The sequence below is a fragment of the Semicossyphus pulcher genome, unplaced genomic scaffold (genome assembly GCF_022749685.1).
Source record: "Semicossyphus pulcher isolate SPU_LCO1_2020_fin unplaced genomic scaffold, fSemPul1.0.p SCAF_7, whole genome shotgun sequence".
Lineage (NCBI taxonomy): Eukaryota > Metazoa > Chordata > Actinopteri > Labriformes > Labridae > Semicossyphus > Semicossyphus pulcher.
The window spans coordinates 158,988-178,753 of NW_027211748.1; positions in this window are offsets into that span (position 1 = coordinate 158,988).

The window sequence follows — 19,766 nt, forward strand, 5'->3', positions numbered from 1 at the left end:
AGAAACACAGTTCTTTTACCAAAGTAGAGGGGTGAAACAGGGCTGCAGTCTAAGCCCCACCCTCTTAAACATTTATACTGATGAATTGGCTAAATCATTGGAACAGTCTGATATCCCTGGTCTCACCCTGTCTGACACACATCAAATGCCTACTGTTTGCAGATGATCTGATATTGCTGGCTCAATCTAAGGGGGCATTTCAACAGCAACTGGATCATCTGCAAACCTTCTGTCAGTCCTAGGCCCTGACAGTTAATTTAGACAAAAGAAGAATAATGATATTCCAAGGGGTCAGGGAAACCAGTATCAGTTCTTATTGGGCTCCACTTGAAATAGACTAATTTCCATTTTTTATTGAAATAAAAAAAAAGAGCTATCAAATTTTATAAACACCTCAAAACAAGTGACCCCAACTCTTACCATCACAAAGCACTGCAATGCCAAGAGGAGAACATGGAGAAGAGTCCCGTCAGCCAGCTGATCATGAGGCTCAGCTCCTCTAACAGGCCTCAGGACAGCCCTCACACAATCCAGACCAACCAGATGATAGATAAAGAAAAACAACATTACAACAACTATTGGATATGTAGCACAAACACTCAGGGCAAACCGCTGTGTTATTCGGCTGTAAACAGACAGTACACAGTGGCACCGTGACTGATGAGACTTTAACCAGGTACAGACTCGGCGAACACAGCCTGGCCATCAAGACAGGTAGACACAGAGGCACCTGGCTGCCCAGAGAGGACAGACTGTGTCAGCACACAGACAGTTGGAGACAGAGACAGAGACACACTTCCTGCTACACTGCAGCAAATATGAACATATCTCGGAGAAATCAAATTCAGCAGCCAAGCTGCAGCAAGATTTTCTACTGTTATCAACTTTGGGTTTATCAAAATCAAATCAAATCAAATCAAATCAAAATCAAATCAAATCAAATTTTATTTGTATAGTGCCAAATCATAACCAGGGTTATCTCGAGACACTTTACAGAAAGAGCAGGTCTAGACCGACTCTTTGTTAAGTTATTCAAAGAGAGGCCCAACATGAATCACCATGAGTAGCACTTAGCAATTCGGCACATTGGCAGAAAAACTTCCTTTTAACAGGCAGAAACCTCGAGCAGAACCAGACTCATGTTGAACAGCCATCTGCCTCGACTGGATGGGCCGAAAATGGGATAGAAGGAGATGCAGGATAGAGACAGGCAAAGAGAGCAACAACAACATATGTTCTTGTTACCACAACAACATATGTCCTTGTTACATGAACAACAACAGACACATACTTATGGTTGCAATGCCAATAATAGTGGTAGACTAGGGTGAAGATTGGCTAAATAAATAAATAAATAAATAAATTAGCGAGAGAAGCAGAGTAATGATAAAGGCTGAGGTAATCGTAATTGTAACAGTTGAAGTCAACAGGTCTACTATTAGCATTAGCAGCAACAATAATGATACTATGGGGAAGACTGATGTTAGTAGTTGTTGCAGTCGAGCAGGTCCACAGCAGCAGGTGGTCTGCAGCAACGATCCTCACCTTTATTGATTTTTTTTTTTTTAAACACACTATTTAATTATATGCACACCCACACACAGACAAAATGAAATTGAAAATGAGAGAGAGACAGAGAGAGAGTGAAATTGAAATTGAGAGAGAGAGAGAGAGAGAGAGAGAGAGCATGCATTGCCAGTAGTGCAGAAGTGACATTAAAAAAATTGTCATTTAATCATGAAGCCTGAAAATAATGAGCACCATTACAGCCTGGAGTCCCTGTTAACAATGAAAAACAGATTGGCAGCTGTGTCATAAGCACGGGTCCTAACGCAGGCTGAAGAGGCATCGCTTGATCCAATTATATTATCAGAATAATGGATGGGGACAATTCATCAGTAACTTCATACTGATATTTCCCGGACAAATACTTTTCCTGTGCGCCTATGACGTTCTGTTTCAGCTCAATTGAGAGGATTCAAAGGTCCGGAGCCATGCAAGTTAGGCGGTGAGGAGGACGCAGAATTGGAGCAGGCCAGCTGTTTTGCCTGAACAAGACGAGAGGTGGGGGTGCAGGGGAGCAGGGAGAAGCCTTGGAGGCGGGCTGGAGCTTCCACCCCCATTAACAACTTAGAAACGCTAGCCTATTTGTATCTCTGCTACTTTTTTGGCCATTGGCATTTTTCCAAAATTTTTGGTTATGTGGGCAAAATCCACATGAGGGTGGGCTGAGCCCACACCTGCCCATAGCTGCGAGGCCGTCTTAGTATGTCAATTACGATCTCATCTCATCAGGTTACGTATCTTTTGACTAATAAGCTGTCATCTCTACCATATACACAGAGGTGGAAGTAACGAATTACAAGTACTCACATCACTGTAATTGAGTTGCTTTTTCGTGTACTTGTGCTTTTTAGAGTATTCTTTAAAGTCAGTAATTTTACTTTTACTTAAGTAGCCTATGTTAAAAATGAGGTATAGTAATTTGCTACAGATATACATCCATCCGTTAGCTACTGAGTTTTATTTATATACGGATATTGCGAGCTAGAAATAAAAACTGAATTGGACCAGACATCAATAAAATGCATCACATCACATCAAAAACAGGCTAATCAGATCAAATTGTCATGCATCGCCATCAAAAAAAGCGGTGCTGGTTATAGTGAAGAAGGAGAGCTGGTCTGCAACTACGAGCCCAACACATAATGTGAGTGGACTATGAATGGCACAGAAGAGAGTTCGGATGATTTTGTTTATTTGTTAGCAATTCTATATTAGAAATAGGAAACAATGGATTAAAATGCTCTTTTTTTCTGAATGATGTTTTTTTTTCTAAAAATTGCATGTTCCTTTCAGTGAGTTAATGTTATTTCAAATGGTATAATTTCATGTTTTACTGTTTACTATTTTACTTACGTTGTGGTTTTCTGTGAGTTTCTTTGAGAATTTTCTGTGATACAGAGCATGTTGATTGATTGATTCATGTTTCATTCTAAACAATCACAGGTTGTCAAATACCAACTCATTATACCGACGTAGTTTATAGTCGGTTTCAAGACGCCGTTGTAAAGTCTGTTTTAAGGTCAGCTTCTTCCTCTCTGCGATATGAAACTCTGGTGATGTTGTGAAGTTTCACATGAGTCCGATCTGCTGCAGTGTCCAATCACTAACTGATATCTAATAAGGGGGCGTATCAGCCAGTTAAAGACTTCCGTGGAGGCTGTTCTCGTGTATCCTCGCTTATCGCTCCTCGGGACTCCCTCCTTGCTCCTCTCTCCTCGCTCCTCCGAGCAGCGATAAGAGCTTTGAGACGGTCCTACATATGGAGGCTCCGGAACTACTTCCGGTTCGGGCGAGGAGCAAGGAGCTATCAAATAAGAGACTTGGGAAGCAGCCATGTCTCTTGTGATATCCACTTCCTGCCTTTGTGTCTTTCCCGCTTGTTTGATTGTGTGCCTTGCCCTGATTATTTTCACCTGCCCTTGATTGTCTCACCTGTGTCTGATTAGCCTCACCTCCTAAGTTTATTTAGTCTTTAGGCTCCCCCGTCTCGTTGCGGGTTCATTGTCGTGTTACCTGTGGACTTATGTCATCCTTGTGGATTTTTCTGTTTCCTTGTGGCTCCCTGTTGTTTCGAGTTTTTCCTTTCGATTATTCTTTTACCGAGACTGTGAGACTTTTTGTTCCACCATTTGGTTTTCTGTTTTGTCTTTTGTTGGATTTAAGATTTTGTTTTTGCATTTTTGCCTCAGTTTATTAAACTCTTTACCATTGTCTGCACCTGGGTCCTTTACCTTTTTATTTTACCCAAACCGTGACCGTAAAGATGCAGTACTGTGCATATAGCATACTTGTCCAAAGAAGCCTGAATCGGTGAGGGAATCTCAAAACGTGCTTTGTTGTTTCAATGAGTGCCTTTAAGACATATAATACAGGTTTCTCTTCTTAATCATCTCTCTTAATAATAAAATAAATAAAAGTATATAATAAAAAGTATCAAAACTTTTTTATAGCCTGGGGGAGGACATAGGACCTAACCTATAATACAGGGGTACTCAATTAAACTTCAAAGAGGTCCAGTTAGAGAATTTTTTTCTCAAGCAAATTTTGAGTGTCAAAACCTTTATTTCCTGTATTTTTGGTTTATTTTATGCCCCAGTTTGTGATGGAAGTGTCTTTATTTGTAAATGAAAACAAATAATTTAATGTCTGGTAGTATAATGTTGTCCATGCAGAAATCAAATGAAAGAGAGAGACAGCTTTACCCCTTCACTTAAGCTGCTGTCTCTCTGCCTCCTGACAGAATTATCAAGATTTGACCATAATAGGGGGATTCAATTAGTATATTATTTTATGTTTTGCCAAAATGCAGTTGCATTAGATTTTTTCTCATGTTGAGTCATGGTGAGTTTCAAAACAGGCAATGACAATGAAATAAATAATATTTAAACGCACTGTACACTGACGGACTGCTGGAGAGAGCGAGAGCGAGGGGGAGAGAGAGAGGGCACATACCAGTACATATAAGAACAGAACTGTGGAAATAAGAGGAAAACTAGTCATGATGATGAAGCCTGATGTAGCTCTGTGTAACTCTCAGGTTTACCAATAAAGTGTTTGAACTAAACTGCAGCCCAGAGTCTCTGTTAACAGAGACAAACGGAGTGACAGTGTCAGACAATGTCCGCGTTCAATAATCGCCACAGTCACGGAACATATACGAGTCTGTCCAGTCTTAAAAGCTCGGTTTTATCTACTGCTCTCATTTAAGAGCATGCCATGTCTACTTTTCCCTAACTCACTTATTTTCTCCCACTGTGCCTCTGTAACTCTCTTGTCAGCTGGCTCTTCAGTCTGTATCTGTATTCTCACACACCCATTGGGTCAGTCGCGATGTTTATCTGAGTAGCGTCACGTGTGATGATTTACCACTGGCCTACACTTTCCAAGCCGATCAACAAATTAGGCTTGTTCGAGATGACTGCCGGCTCGCCTCGACAACAGGCGATATTAGCCGATTGCAGTCGGGGAAGGAGTCAGACACTTCTTTGTTGACAAGTTTGCTGCTGGCCTCTTCAACCATCTATAATACCAACACCTCACTTAAATTGAAGTGAATAAAGTCTTCATTTGTTGTTGTTATTGTTATAAATATTATTATTACTATCATTATTATTTTAATTGAATTCAATATTAAGTTCTCATTATACTTTATTCAGGGCTATTGATAGTTATTTCGATATAAACGTCATTGTATTTATGTTTATCAAGACAACATTCATGAGGAATGAGTAAAGCATGACAATGTGAATGACAGTACTTTGATAAACCTGTTTGGTGTCTGTCTGACACTTCATTAAGTTTAATGAATAATGATGAATAAGACAGAAGTCTCATCACTCTCTTGTGGGGGATGTCAAAGCCTTTTTCAGCCAATAGGCGCTTCATTCAAACAGAGCGAGTTGTTTCCCATCATGCATGGAGTTGTGCAGTCGGTGGAGGGCCTGGCCCTGAAATCTGCGGCCGCTTCGCTCCCGCGCGACTTCGAAGCCTCGCGCAGTGGGTTTTTCAGAGCAAGTCGGACAGCAATCTAACCGTCATGCAATATGCTTGGCAAGGCGGCGATCCATTCTGCGCAGGTCTCGCTCATCTCGAACAAGTCTAATACCTCAGGAACAAGGAAAGGAAGGGTGTAATATGATTGGCTGTTTAGCAAAAACCTCAAATGACATCACAGAATTTGAACTTTAATTAATTTTATAATTAAATTCTTTTATTTTGTTAATTGTGCTAAAAATGTGCTATTTCCCCAAAATACAGAGAGCAGACAGCGTTGGAAACAGGGCAGAAAGTGGGAATCAAACCAGGATCGACCGCATGAAGGTCTCAGACCTCTATTAATAAATTATCCACTGATCTAACCACTGACCTAAACCAGCACACAATTATATCTTTCATTCCAGGGGGACCAGGATCACGATAGTCAGTCAGTAGGCCCCGCCCATGTGACACGTACAGGTCACGCCCCCACAACATGCATAAGCCACGCCCTCAGAACAAGCCCCGCCCTTGTGACAGGCACAGGCCACGCCCCGCACAGGCATGAGCCACGCCCCCAAGCAGGCCACGCCCATAACTGTAGCAGGCCACGCCCCCAAAACAAGCCCCGCCCGTGTCACAGGTACAGGCCAAGCCCCCGTCACAGGCATAAGCCCCCCCCCCTAAAAGAAGCCCCGCCCCTAGACAGGTAAAGGCCACGCCCCAACAGCACGCCCCACCCCCATGACAGGTATGAGGCCAATATATTAATATTAGATATGCAAGCTATTGAATTTACAGCCTTTGAATATGCATTGTGTAGTTATAGCCTTGGCCGCAACCTCAGCTTTCCCTGTGTTTCCCCATCCCCCTTGTGTCTGTCTGTTCCTCCCTGTCTGTCTGTGTTTGTCTGTGTCGCAGGTGTGGCTCATCACTCCAGTCCTGCCTCCTTGTTACCTGGTAAAGCCTTTACACCTCCTCCTCCTTGCTTCACGCCTGCTTCCCATGCACAATCAAGCCTGCAGTGTTTCAAACCGCTGGCTTTTCTTCCACTCTTTGCAAGATCCTCTGCTTACCAACAGTGGTAGTTAGTGTCGGCTGCTTTGATTGTGAATTTAAGTTTTTGCTTGTTCTGTTTTTGAGAGTAATAATAGTCTAATACTTTGTCTCGTTTTGCCCTAGTGTTTTTGCCTGCCAGCCTGCAGTTGAGGGATTTTTTGTAGGGTTTTTTCCAAAACTGAAAGTTGTGAAAGTTATGAGAGGATGTGAAATACAAAATACAAGCAGTTTGGAGTCAATATATTCATCAATGAGCAGGCTAATGAAATCATGGAAATATGTATATTTAATACAACAACAATAGAACTAATAATGGAGTGAAGGGATTTTCTATGGGATTTTACCATAAATGTATGACTGTGAATGTTGTGAGAGGATACCATTGACACAATACAAGCAGTTTTGAGTCAATATATTCATTAATGAGCAAGCTATTGAAATCACCACATGGAAATGCATACGACAGGTCACTTATATGTATCATATTAGTGATAATGGAGTGAAGGGATTTTCTATGAGTGATATTCTGATATTTTCTGAGTGACCCGCTGGAGTGGTATACTATCACTCTGAAGTGAAACTAGTGTGTTTATCACAGGTGGTTTCCTTTTAATCCTAATCTGAAATCAGGGTAAAATTAATTCATGTAAGCCATTTTAGAGGGCTTTAATTTTGAAATTCCACATCAGAATGACCTAATATTTTCTGAGTGACACCCTGGGGTGTTGTACTTATTGTTGAATTTAGTGTGTGATAACAGAAGGTTCCCTTTTAATCCTAATCTGAAATCAGGGCAAATTATTTAATGTAAGCCAAGGGTACTCAATTAAACTTGAAAGAGGTCCAGTTAGAGATTTTTTTTCTCAAGCAAAGGTCCGGAACATCATAATGTCTGACCTGCGTTATGATTCAGTACCATACATTTAAATATTTTGAACGTCTGTAAAATCAAATAAAGAAAATACAGTTCGGCTAAATAGTTTTTACAACAACGCTAATACCTTTTATACAGAGCTCTCATAATTGAACAATAATAATAATTAATACTTCAATATTGGTTGGGGGATCTGGGGGGGTCTCCCCCAGGACATTTTGAGTGTTAAAACCTTTATTTCCTGTATTTTTGGTTTATTTTATGCCCCAGTTTGTGATGGAAGTGTCTTTATTTGTAAATGAAAACAAATAATATAATGTCTGGTACTACTGGTAGTATAATGTTGTCCATGCAGAAATTGAATGAAAGAGAGAGACAGCTTTACCTCTTCACTTAAGCTGCTATCTCTCTTTCTCCTGACAGAATTATCAAACATTTGACCATAAAAGGGGGATTCACTTGTTTGCCATATTTTATTATATGTTTTGCCAAAATGCAGTTGCTCATGATAAGTCATAGTGAGTTTTACAGGCAATCAGGCAATGACTATGAAATAAATAACATTTAAACGCACTGTACACTGACGGACTGCTGGAGAGAGCGAGAGCGAGGGGGAGAGAGAGAGGGCACATACTGGTACATATAAGAACAGAACTGCGGAAATAAGAGGAAAACCAGTCATGATGATGAAGCCTGTAGCTCTGTGTAACTCTCAGGTTTATTGATTCAGTGTTTGAACTAAACTGCAGCCCAGTCTCTGTTAACAGAGACAAACGGAGTGACAGTGTCCGCGTTTAATAATAAAAAAACTAACTCACTTATTTTCTCCCACTGTGTCTCTGTAACTCTCTTGTCGGCTAGCTCTTCGGTCTGTATCTGGGTCAGTCGCGATCTGAGTGACAGATTTGATTGGCCGAGTAGCATTACATGTGATGATTTACAATAAATTCATTGGTCTGGGAGTTTCGTGGACCCCCAAATCACTACCGCAAAGTTATAAAGCAAATGCGCAGGTTAAAATACATGCGCTTGTCAAAACTATAAATAGGTACGGGTAGGGATCCGGACCGCTGTTTGGGGACCGCTGCTATATTAAGTGGTAAAATGCACTTCGTTTGGTGAGAGGTCAGAAAACGCATATGAGCTCCTTTGGTAAAAAGCAGTAATGTGTGCATAACATACTTGTCCAAAGAATCCTGAATCGGTGAGAGAAGCTCAAAAAGCACTTTGTTGTTTCAATTGGTAACACTTTACATTTAGGGTACAATTTATATACTGAAGTAATGCTTAAGTAATGCTTCACTAATGCATGACTCATGATGACTTAATGCAGGATGTATCACCACCTGTTGCTCACCATTAAGAAATGATAAAGTCACTCTGACTTTATGTCATTAGTTTACACTTAATAGATCGTCAGTTAAGGGATGTTAATTCACAGTTACTTCATACATTGATTGACATTTACAAATGAGTATTATGATGCCACTTTACTTGGGGGGGGGGACACAAGTCAAGGACGTAATGGGGAACTCGTGAAATGATGATTTAGTAATGATGTTCTAGCAATAACTCCCTTTTCATCATGTTTATTAAGTTATAATTTACAAATGACTATTAAGACGTGAGCAATGCAACAGCATCCACGACAGACAGAACGCAGTAAGTTTGTTTTCTAACTCGCACGTTTTCTAACATGCTATCCAATGTTGGAATGTAAAGCTAGCTCACGTTAACCCACTATAAGCTTTGATGGGTTAGCCTATATATTGTGTCATTTGTGTCATATTTGCGGCAGAACAAGTCTGAGTTTTTTGTCATATGCTTCACAACACAACAAGTGTCCACAGCAAATCCGACATAAATGAGACAATACATGGGTTAACCCAGCAAAGCTAACCTGTACTGAGTTAACGTTAGCTAGCTTTACATGCTAACATTGGATAGCATGTTAGAAAACGTGAAAGTTAGAAAACAAACTTATCACTTATCGAGTTCTGTCTGTCGTGGATGCTGTTGCATTGCTCAAATCCTGAATTAAAGCCAAAATGGCCTTTCCAATGTGTTGGGCTAATTAGCTGGCAACAGACTGAGGAGCGCATGGAGTCACAAAGGCTTCAGTCATTGTTGGTTAGAGGCGGCTTGCGCTCGACCTTTTATTTTGGTGTACTTCTGCTAACCGGCAGTGTGAATTTCCATATTAGCTAAATATTTAGTTTTATCAAGCACATTTATCTAACATTCTAAATATTATATCTTAATCTAAATGTTAAATTTAACATTTAATATTTAACTATAAAATAAATTAATAAGGTGGCCTCGTACATAGAATTTATTTTCTGTATTTGTGAATGACCACAAGTCATCGTGATGCTTGTGACCTCTAAGTCATCATCCTGGATGAAAAAAGTACAAAATGCAAAGATAAATAGCTGAAACACTGAAAAATACATCACAGCTTACCTTTGATGCCAGCCTCTGTTCTCCTGGTTCCAGCACCCTCTGTCGTTATATAGCCTGTTACTGCTATTGAGGTGCACTCTCCCCAGAGAGAAAAGGGAGGGCCTGAAACAAAACAAAAAAAACGTAATATAATTCAATTGTGTTTTTCTTTGGTTGGCATTTTAGCATATATCTACTACATTCAGAAGTCATATGGAAAACATTTTCATTCCTCTGTGCACTACTCCTGTGTATAGTCTTGAATGCCAATAGTTAATTTTTAATCTGAAATACCAACCTTTCCCTTTTTTGTTATTAGACAATGAGTTAACTGCATTATTATTCATATCTGATTGCCAAATCTGCCATGCAAACTGTGGGCCATTTTTTCATCTCCCCAGAGTTGTTGCAAACAGCCAAAAGACATGCATTACTTAAACGTGCTGGAAATACAGGAACAGGATACTACTCAGTGAAGATTGATGGTGGAGTTTGACGACAGGGAGTAACCTTTATGTTACAGTAGCATGATTATTTACAGTTAGGCTTACATGGACTCTGACACTGGGGGTGATTAAGTGGGGGAAGATTGAGTGACTGACTTTAGTCAGTTTGATCACGCTGAAGGAATGACTTGCTTCTCCAATTAGACAGTAGAATTTTTGAAAATTGGATGAACCTGTGACTGCTGCCATATTGTAACGTGAAATGCTCCCCAGCCCGCAAGGCCCATAAGAAATGAGCCATACAACGAGCTGAGTGAGCTGGAACCCATGTTGTGGAGGGGGAGCCTGAGAGAACATAAGCCAATTTAATCCAAATACCAAACCTCTGTTGGTGGGACCCCTGTAGACACAGGCCCACACTCAGCAGGCACTGGATTGATCATATGGATCGGGAGAGACAGAAAATTTTGACCACAGTCCTCAGTCCTTTTTTTCTGTTGTATGGTTTTGCCAATTCTAGGAGCTTTTTTACTCCAAATAAAACCTGATATGAGTTGGTCTATATTCCTGAAAAACTTTTTGGGCAGGAAGATTGGAAGACACTGAAATGTGTACAGAAATTTAGGTAGAATAGCCATTTTTAGACATTGCACTCTTCCTGCCAATGATAAGGGCAGATTGCTCCAGCATTGAAAATCAGATTTCATATTGTTTAGTAATGGTACAAAATTGGCTTTATAAAGAGATGGTAGTGTCCGAGTAATTTTAATGCCCAAGTATTTAAAACCAGAATGAGATAATTGAAAAGGAATATATTTTTGGTGAATCTGTAGAGCTGGGGAATTGATTGGAAAACATTCACTCTTCAAAATTCAACTTATAACCAGAAAAAGCTCCAATTTTTTTTTTAAATTGCTTCGGCGGCAGGAATAGAGTACTTCGGGTCTTCTATATAAAGCTAAAGGTCATCAGCGTATAGGGAAGCCTTACACACTATACCATGCCGAGTCATGCCCTGAATGTTGGGTGATGCTTTAAGAGATTTAAGGGCTCAACTGCGATTGCAAAGAGCAACGGCAACAGTGGGCATCCTTGCCTTGTCCCTCTTGAAAGGTGAAAGAAAGATGAGTGCAATGCGTTAGTATTTACACTGGCACGTGGATTTGAATATAATAACTGAATCCAACTAACAATTGTATCTCCAAAACCGAATCGTTGTAGGGCTGAGAAAAGGCAAGGCCACTCTATTCGGTCGAATGCCTTCTCCACATCCAAGGAGACAACTACTTCTGGATGGAGTAGGTCGTTGGACGTATGAATGATGTCTAAATGTTTCCTAATATTGGAGAACAAATAGAGCCTGTCTGGTCTACTGAAATTATCTGCGACGTTATCTGAGACGTTGCACTAAAACTTTGGCTAAGATTTTGGGTTCTTGATTTAGAAGTGAAAAGGGGCAGGTGAGACCCACAATCACTGGGTTCTTCATCTTTTTTTTAAGAGGAGAGTTATAGTTGCTTGTGTGAGTGACAGTGGTAAAGTACCGTTTTCTAAGGATTCATTAAAAACCTTTAACAGAGTTGGGGCTAATTTGTCACTAAATTTCTTATAAAAGTCCGCCACATAGCCGCCCGGGCCTAGCGCCTTCCCGTTACGTAAAGATTTGATAGCTGTAGCAATTTCTTGAAGTTCTATGAGTTTCTCAAGTTTGTTTTTTCCATCAGGGTCAATAATTGGGAAGATAAGGTTATTCAAAAAGGATTCCATCTAATTCTCATCAGTGGGTTGCGATTTTTACAAAGAAGAATATTATTAGTCAAACACTGCATTTATTTTAAGAGGGTCGGATACAATTTGATTGGAGTCGTCTTGGATTTGGGGAATTAAGTGGGAGGCAGCTTGATGCGAAAACTGATGAGCAAGTAACCTGCCAGAGAAGGCTGTTTATCAAAAATGTAATTATATAGCTTAAAGTAAGTTCAAGAAGGAAGACTGTTCATACTCATTGATTCATCCATTACGTGGTGAGCCTGAACATTGCACTTTTATTTTGATTGGATTCTGTTCCCTGTGTGGGCTGTGCGCTGTCTCCTTCACTTGCTTCCAGAGGCTGCTCCCTTCCCCCCACGGCGCTGAGGTTCAATCAATCAATCAATCAATCAAATTTTATTTGTATAGCGCCAAATCATAACCAGGGTTATCTCGAGACACTTTACAGAAAGAGCAGGTCTAGACCGACTCTTTGTTAAGTTATTTAAAGAGAGGCCCAACATGAATCCACCATGAGTAGCACTTAGCAATTCGGCACATTGGCAAGGACAAAACTTCCTTTTAACAGGCAGAAACCTCGAGCAGAACCAGACTCATGTTGAACAGCCATCTGCCTCGACTGGATGGGCCGAAAATGGGATAGAAGGAGATGCGGGATAGAGACAGACAAAGAGAGCAACAACAACATATGTTCTTGTTACCACAACAACATATGTCCTTGTTACATGAACAACAACAGACACATACTTATGGTTACAATGCCAATAATAGTGGTAGACTAGGGTGAAGATTGGCTAAATAAAAAAATAAAAAAATAAATTAGCGAGAGAAGCAGAGTAATGATAAAGGCTGAGGTAATCGTAATTGTAACAGTTGAAGTCAACAGGTCTACTATTAGCATTAGCAGCAACAATAATGATACTATGGGGAAGGCTGATGTTAGTAGTTGTTGCAGTCGAGCAGGTCCACAGCAGCAGGTGGTCTGCAGCAACGATCCTCAGGAACCTTCAAGACAAGGGAGCACAAGAACTCCCGGGAAGATATGTGGTTAGTAATGTTAATGGGACCAGAAGATACAGAGTTAATGAGCTGCATTAATATGACAGAGAGAGAGAGAGAGTCAGAGATAGAGAGAGAGAGAGAGAGAGAGAGAGAGAGGAAGAGAGAGAGAGAGAGAGAGAAGCTTGGTGTGTCAGATCCCCCCGGCAGTCTAAACCTATAGCAGCATAACTATGGGCTAGTCCAAGCCTGAGCCAGCCCTAACTATTAGCTTTGTCAAAGAGGAAAGTTTTAAGTCTACTCTTAAAAGAAGAGAGGGTGTCTGCCTCCCGGACCTTGACTGGTAGATTGTTCCAGAGGAGGGGGGCCTGGTAATTGAAGGCTCTACCTCCAACACTACTCTTAGAGAATTTAGGTACCACAAGCAGGCCTGCATCCTGGGAGCGCAATGTTCTAGAGGGGTAATATGGCACTATGAGCTCTTTAAGATATGATGGTGCCTGACCATTAAGAGCTTTGTAAGTAAGAAGAAGGATTTTAAATTCTATTCTAGATTTTACAGGAAGCCAGTGCAGAGAGGCTAATACAGGAGAGATGTGATCTCTCTTCCTAGTTCTTGTCAGCACACGTGCTGCAGCATTTTGTACCAGCTGCAGAGTTTTTAGTGACTTATTAGGGCAGCCTGATAGTAACGAGTTACAATAATCCAACCTGGAAGTAACGAATGCATGGACTAGTTTTTCTGCATCGTTTTGAGACAAGATGTGTCTGATTTTTGCTATGTTGCGAAGATGAAAGAAGGCTGTCCTTGATATTTGTTTTATGTGGGAGATGAAGGACATATCCTGATCAAATAGAACTCCCAGATTCCTAACAGTAGTGCTGGATGCCAGGCTGATGCCATCTAGGGCAGCTATATCATTAGAGAAAGAGTCTCTAAGGTGTTTTGGGCCGAGCACAATAACTTCAGTTTTGTCTGAATTAAGTAGCAGAAAGTTTCTAGTCATCCAGATCTTTATGTCCTTAAGGCATGCTTCTAGTTTAGATAGCTGATTGGTTTCGTCTGGCTTCATAGATAAGTATAATTGAGTATCATCTGCATAACAATGAAAATTAATGGAGTGTTTCCTCATGATATTACCCAGAGAAAGCATATATAAGGTAAAAAGAATCGGTCCGAGCACAGAACCTTGTGGAACTCCATGACTAACTTTGGTTTGCATAGAGGACACATCATGAACATTAACAAACTGAGATCGATCTGATAGATAAGATTTAAACCAACTTAGTGCAGATCCTGTAATGCCAATTAAATGTTCTAATCTCTGTAACAGGATGTGATGGTCTATCGTGTCGAAAGCGGCACTAAGATCTAACAGGACGAGTACAGAGAGAAGTCCTCTGTCTGAAGCAGTAAGTAGATCATTTGAAACTCGCACAAGGGCTGTCTCAGTGCTATGGTGGACTCTAAATCCTGACTGAAAGTCCTCAAATAAACTGTTGTTATGAAGAAAGTCACATAATTGATTAGCGACTGCTTTCTCAAGGATCTTTGAGATAAAAGGAAGGTTAGATATAGGTCTATAGTTAGCTAAGGAGCCTGAATCTAGGGTAGGCTTTTTAAGAAGTGGCTTAATTACAGCTAGTTTAAAAGACTGGGGTATATAACCCGTCGATAAAGACATATTGATCATATCTAGTAAAGAAGTGCTAATTGAGGGAAAGACTTCCTTAAGCAGCTTGGTTGGAATCGGGTCTAAAAGACAGGTTGATGGTTTAGATGAAGATATCAGAGAATTTAGCTCAGGGAGGTCAATTGGAGAAAAACAGTCAAGGTAAACATCAGGTTTTTGAGCAGTTTCCAAAGATACATCTGCACCAGTTAACGGCAGGAGGTTACAAATTTTGTCTCTTATCTTTAGGATTTTGTCATTAAAGAAGCTCATAAAATCATCACTGCTGAGGCCTATAGGAATACTTGGCTCAGTGGAGCTGTGACTCTCTGTCAGCCTGGCTACAGTGCTGAAAAGGTACCTGGGATTGTTTTTATGTTCTTCTATGAGGGAGGAGTAGTAGACACCTCGAGCATGCCGTAGGGCCTTCCTGTATTTATTAAGACTATTTTGCCAGAGTAAACGAGACTCTTCGGTTTTGGTGGATCGCCACATTCTTTCAAATTTACGCGACATTTGCTCCAAGTTACGAGTTTCTGAGTCATACCATGGAGCTAGCCTCTGTCGTTTAATAATCTTCTTTTTTAAGGGGGCAATCGAGTCTAGAGTACTTCTCAGCAAACCTGCAGTACTATCAACAAACTGATCAAGCTGAGAGGGACTAACATTAGCATAAGAGCTTTCTGTAGTAAACAGATGTGGTAAAGAATTAAAAGCAGCTGGAATTGTTTCCTTAAATTTAGCTACAGTCCTATCAGACAAACATCTTGTGAGTACATTTTTGTTAACTGGAGAGTAGTCGGTTAATAGGACATCGAATGTTACTAAATAGTGATCTGATAAAAGAGGATTTTGTGGGAAGACAATTAAGTTTTCGGTTTCAAGGCCATAAGCTAGAACAAGGTCGAGGGTGTGGTTAAAGCGGTGAGTAGGCTGGTTTACACTTTGAGTGAAACCAATAGAGTCCAAAAGGGACATAAATGCCATGCTAAGACTATCATTATCAACATCTACATGAATATTGAAGTCCCCTACAATAATTATTTTATCTGAACTCAGGACTAAATCTGATAAAAACTCTGAGAATTCAGTTAGAAAATCAGAGTATGCGCCAGGAGGGCGGTATACTATCACAAATAAAACAGGCTGTAAAGTTTTCCAAGCTGGGTGTGAAAAACTCAGAACAAGGCTTTCAAAAGAGCTGAAACTAAGTTTGGGTCTAGGGTTGATTAGAAGACTAGAACTGAAGATAGCTGCCACTCCACCACCTCGACCAGTGTCTCGAGGAATACGAGTATTAAGATGACTGGGAGGAGTGGATTCATTTAAGCTGACATATTCTTCCTGACACAGCCAAGTCTCAGTTAAAGAGAGTAAATCAATATGATAATCTGATATCAGATCGTTCACTAATAGAGCTTTAGATGACAGGGATCTGATATTTAACAGACCACATTTAATTCTCATATTTTTTGGCATAACTTTGGTTGTTGTTTTAATTTTTATTAAATTTTTTTGATTTACTCCTTTTTTATTTGAGTTTGAATTAACTATAATAAAAGGCCTGGGTTGGGGGGCAGACACAGTCTCTATAACATTAACATTGTGGCTGGGAAACTGCTCACAGGGAAGCTCAGAGGAGTGTGTAGGACTACAGCTCTGCCTCCTGGTCTCAACTCTGGTTTGTCAGGTTTTACGACTAACAAACTTAGCCATATTACGAGACAAAAGAGCTGCACCATCCAAAGTGGGATGAATGCCGTCTCTTCCGATAAGACCAGGCTTTCCCCAGAATGTCTGCCAGTTATCTATGAAGCCCACATCGTTTGCTGGGCACCACCTCGACAGCCAGCGGTTGAATGATGACATGCGGCTATACATGTCATCACTCGTCAGATTGGGCAGGGGTCCAGAGAAAACTACGGAGTCCGACATCGTCTTTGCAAATGCACACACCGACTCAACATTAATTTTAGTGACTTCCGATTGACGTAACCGGGAGTCATTAACGCCGACATGAATTACAATCTTATCAAATTTACGATTATCCTTTGTCAGCAGTTTTAAATTTGACTCGATGTTGCCCGCTCTGGCCCCAGGAATACATTTCACTATGGCCGCTGGCTTCGCTAACTTCACGTTTCTGACTATGGAGCTGCCAATAACCAGAGTTGGTTTCTCAGCGGGTGTGTCGCTGAGTGGGGAAAACTTGTTCGAAACGTGAAGTGGTTGGTGGTGAACCATGTGCTTCGTCTTGCGGCTATGCTTCCCTCTGAGAGTAACCCAGCCACTGCATCCCGGCTGCTTGGGAGTTGCCGGGGGAGAAGCTACGCTAGGTCGGCCCGCACCGGCTACTGGCCCTGAGGGCTTGCTGCTGATTACAGCAGCTAGCGATGCTTGGTTTTCCAAGGTGCGGAGCCGCGTCTCTAATTCCGTGATCCTCGCCTCCATAGCTCCAAAAATACTACATTTCATACAAGTACCCTTATCCGTAAAGGAGGTCGAGGTAGAGCTAAACATCTGACACACCGAACAGGGCAGATCAGGAGAGCAGGAGGGAGAAGGAGAAGACATTTCAATTGATTAAGCTAGCTGCTAAGCTAACGGCTAAGCGAGTATGAAGTTAATGGTTTAGCAGATATGATGCTAATGCAACAACGAGAGTGCTTGATGAAAACTAGTGTCTGTTTAAGTACACAGCAGCTGAATAACCACAGTGATGATAATTACAGCAGATTAATCGATTTAGCTCGAGCTCTAGCAGCAGCTACAAACAGCACAGAACAACACAGTAGCAGCGAGAAAACAGGAAATGACGCAATGACGCAATACGCTCACCTGACGGAATACGCTCACGCATTCACAGATGAATCCAGTGATGAGGTTGATTGCTCTCACCTGCTGCTGCTCTGCAATCAAGCTGGTTACAAGACTGCTGCAGACACAAGCCTCAGCGCCAGAGTTTTGTCACTCCACACTGTGGTACAACGGCCTCTTCTAGAGCTCTAGCGATCCAAGTGAAAGAATTGAAGATTTTTCTGTGCTTGTGATTTTTTACTAACCCTTGTTCTCTCTCCTTTTTTCCAGTGCCTCACTCCTCGCCTCACACCAGCCCACAAACCCAGCACACTCTCCAGGATTTAACCCTCACTGCCTGTCACACTCCTCTGGATCCTCTCACAGCCCTCGGACCCTGGACTCCCCCCTCTCTTGCACAACTCCTCCAAATAAAACCAGTTAAAAGCTTCTTCAGTCTGGTTTGCATTCTGGGTTCCAATTTATAAGAAATCGTCACACATTAGCCCTGATTCTTGTTTTGTTCTCTCTCTCCCTCTCTGTTCTTCCTGTCTGGTGATCAGCTGATTATGGGCGTATGTAGCCGATCTGGCCTGACATGCCATGCTGCTATACCCTCTGCGTTGTGTGTTGGTGAATAATGAAGAAGATGCAGACCACTGTCTTGCCAACCGGGGTGGATTTATTATGTGTAAAACACAATAATATCAGCATAGCAGCTTCACAATCCCTGGTTCAACTCTCCTCAGGAGCGCATCTAGCCGACTCAGTCTGTAACATAACTACATTTCCACATTAAATCAATAAAACAAAATAGTTAAAGTCAATAGGTCACTTTGACAAGTAAATTTTCCCACCCACCAGCGGCAATTTTTATACTTTATGGATTAATTATAAAATCTTTGAATATAAACATTAACATACAGCATACAAAGACATATACCGTATGGGGATAACCAAGAAATATCCAAATTATAAATACAACCCACATTTACAAAATAAAATAATACATAGGGAGCTCACATACCTGTGTAAAACACAATAATATCAGCACAGCAGCTTCACAATCCCTGGTTCTACATGTGAACCTTTAAAGGGAGAAAACAGCGAACGCATAAAAACCATACTCGTGCGCCGTATAGCCTAGCTTGAAAACGGCAAGTTAACAAGTCGTGCGCCATATAGCCTAGCTTGAAAACGACAAGTTAACAAGTCGAACGCCATATAGCCTATTTTGAAAACGGCAAGTTAACAAGTTAAACAAAACTGCTGTCCTCGATAAAAACACATTTACACAGTGAAATAACATTCTTACCGCAATAGACTAAAGTTCGTGTCCTGAACAAACTACTGTTTGCACCTATATTCAGTGTTTTCAATCACATTTTACACAGCAATGGCAGGAGCAATTGCATAGTCTCACCTCTCCTCAGGAGCGCATTTAGCCGACTGAGGAGAATACCGCGAATACACAGGAAGTGAGGCGCGACCGGAAAACCCGGCCGACAAAATAAAATACCATTGTCAAAATAAGAGCTAGCCAAAATAAGAATTCACAGAGAAACAGATGCATATTATGATAATCTCATTAACACAATTGGAACAAATGGATTTTTGGTGAAATATAAATCTATTCCATGAATACACGGGTTACATTCACCCCTCCTAGATATCACCAAAATAACTCTGAAATCAATCAAAGCCCTGTGACAATGGATACGGAATGCAAACACCAGGTGAGGGTTAAAGCAATCCTTACCTTTCTGGCATGTCCCTCAGCACTTAGTTAAAATTTGAACAAGAACAACTCCGCCTCCCTTCAAAGTCCCACCCTCTTCCCCCTGCCTGACCTCTGACGCTCCCCTCCCTCCCTCCTCCTCCATGCATCCCTGACGCGTGCGGTGAGAGAAGCAGCGCGAGTGAAACGGGTCAATGGAGTCAGAGTCAGAGGCACAGGTAAGTGAAAACTAACCAACAGTAATTAAATAATATTCAATTCTGCATGTGGTATTAAATAAAATTCCCTCCCTCGTAACGTTTAGTTACCTTTTGTAGTCTGACGAACTACCAACGTTACTATCGTAATTATAGCATCGTTTGTTTACAGTCAAATGCATCGTTTTTCAGCAGAATTAATATTTTCTTGCTGTCAAAACGTCTTACCTT